General features: G+C 35.4%; 1 non-coding gene across 1 annotated transcript; it reads right to left on the bottom strand.

The window, feature by feature from the left end:
- Nucleotides 1-1,741: 1,741 nt before the first annotated feature.
- Nucleotides 1,742-1,847, bottom strand: LOC132516544 (U6 spliceosomal RNA). Its single transcript, XR_009539371.1, has one exon. It is a non-coding gene; the product is annotated as a U6 spliceosomal RNA (small nuclear RNA).
- Nucleotides 1,848-2,491: the final 644 nt, after the last annotated feature.

A 2,491-nucleotide genomic window follows, 5' to 3' on the forward strand; every position in this document is an offset into this window, starting at 1 on the left:
CTTTAAGTGTGGGTGGGAACCATGACTTACTTCTAATCAGAGAATACGGCAAAGGTGAGGAGATGTCACAGAGAGATATACTATGTTCTTAGATTGGAAGAATCAATATTGTCAAAATGACTATACTACCCAAGGCAATCTACAGATTCAATGCAATCCCTATCAAATTACCAATAGCATTTTTCACAGAACTAGAACATAAAATTTTAAAATTTGTATGGAAACACTAAAGACCCCGAATAGCCAAAGCAATTCTGAGAAAGAAAAACGGGAGCTGGAGGAATCAGGCTCCCTGACTTTATAATACAAAGCTACACTAATCAAAACAGTACAGAAATGGTGCAAAAAGAGAAATATAGATTAAGATCATAACTCACAACTTCTGTCTTATTAGAAAACTGTCTCTGCTAACTCTCACCCTTGCTGGCATTTCAGCTGCTCTATGGAAAGGTCCAAGTGATAAGGAACTGAATGTGGCTTCCAGCCAACAGCAAGCAGGTGACTAAAGATCTCAGGATGACAGACCTTAAGGAACTGAATCTTGCCAACAGCCATATGAACTTGGAAGTGCATCCTTCCTCAACTGAACCTCAGATGACACCACTGCCCTAACCAGCATGTCCTTGATAACAGACTTGTAAGACCTTAAAACAGAAAACTCAACTAAATCATACCTAGATTCTTGACCACTGACATTGGGAAAATAAACTTGTGCTGTTTCGAGCTGCTAAGTTAATGGTAATATCATTACACAGCAAAAATGAGATCCAGAATATTTCCACAATGTGAACAAAATAGTTTTCAAATGTTTTTGTGTAAAAAATTTTAAGTAAATACAAAAGTCAAAACAATTGTATAGCAAACACCGATATAAATAAGACAGCAATGCTCTCATCAGTGCTTATGAATAACCAAAATTATGGAGCAGAACATTAAGGCATACCTCGTTTTATTGTACTTTGCTTTACTGTGCTTCACAGATATTGCAGTTTACAAATTGAAGGTTTGCGGCAACCCTGTGTTGATTCAGTCTATCGGTGCCATTTACCCAACAGTATTTACTTACTGTCTCTGTGTCACATTTGGTAATTCTCTCAATATTTCACCCTTTCACTATTATTCTATTTGTTATGGTGATCTGTGATTAGTGATCTATGATGTACTATGAGGAACCGCTGAAGGCTCAGATGGTTAGCATTTTTTTAGCAATAAATTTTTTTTTTTTTTTTTTTTTTTTTGTGGTACGCGGGCCTCTCACTGCTGTGGCCTCTCCCGCTGCGGAGCACAGGCTCCAGACATGCAGGCTCAGCGGCCATGGCTCACGGGCCCAGCCGCTCCGCGGCATGTGGGATCCTCCCGGACCGGGGCACGAACCCGTGACCCCTGCATCGGCAGGCAGACTCTCAACCACTGCACCACCAGGGAAGCCCTAGCAATAAATGTTTTTTAATTAAGGTACGTACATTGGTTTTTTAGATATAATGCTATTGCATACAACAGACAACAGCATAGTGTAAACATAACTTTTATATGCACTGGGAACCAAAAAATATATATGACTGACTTTATTGCAATATTCACTTTATTACAATGGTCTGGAACTAAGCCCACAGTATCTTTGAGGTATGCCTCTGTACTATAAGAAGCAAAAAAAATTAGGCAACAGAGCTAACTGAAATATGTACTTATAATTTTTAAATAATCCAGTATTTTCTAACACATCTTATCCAATTTTAATTTCCATGAAGTTTTTTCCTTAAAAGGATAGACTATTATTCTTGCACAAGGCCATGCTAATCTTCTCGGCATTGTTCCAATTTTAGTATATGTGCTGCTGAAGCAAGCACAAGGATAAGATATTATTAGTCAATGATTGAAAAAGTAACAAAAAATATTCTTAATATTTATGGGTTATATTTGACAACTACCTTAGTAGAAAAAATTAGAATTGATTCTTTGAAAAAATTAAAATTCAATTTTTTTTTCTTGAGGAAAAAATTACAACATGGATTTTATTTTGTATTTGAAGGACAGAAGCAAATTAATTACATTTATAGTTGGATGGATGCCAACGTTGTTTTTATGAATAATTAACATTGGGAATGCTGATGATATATTGAATACCTTATTGTCATAAATGCTTTAAGAATATAAAACAGTTACAGTCATCATGTCCTTCTGATCTCTCTTCCTATATCTAATCCTTTCATTTCTTTAAGAAATCATTTTTTTTTCAGGGCAAACAGCATGATAAAGGACACATTGCTTTGCTTTTAATAGTGTTGTAATTTTCATATATAAATGTTATAAATTTCTTACTTTAGTGTATTTACTTATGTGTATCATTTACCTTGAGTTTTGTAAAATCCACCTTCTAAATGCTGTTGCATTGCAAAATTAGGTGCTGAGTGGAAAACATATAACAAAACTTGGTGGGGGACTTCAAATAATGGTGGAATGGTACTTTAATGATTAACACATCCTGAAAATG

The sequence above is a fragment of the Lagenorhynchus albirostris genome, chromosome 2 (assembly GCF_949774975.1).
Source record: "Lagenorhynchus albirostris chromosome 2, mLagAlb1.1, whole genome shotgun sequence".
NCBI classification, from domain to species: Eukaryota; Metazoa; Chordata; class Mammalia; order Artiodactyla; family Delphinidae; genus Lagenorhynchus; species Lagenorhynchus albirostris.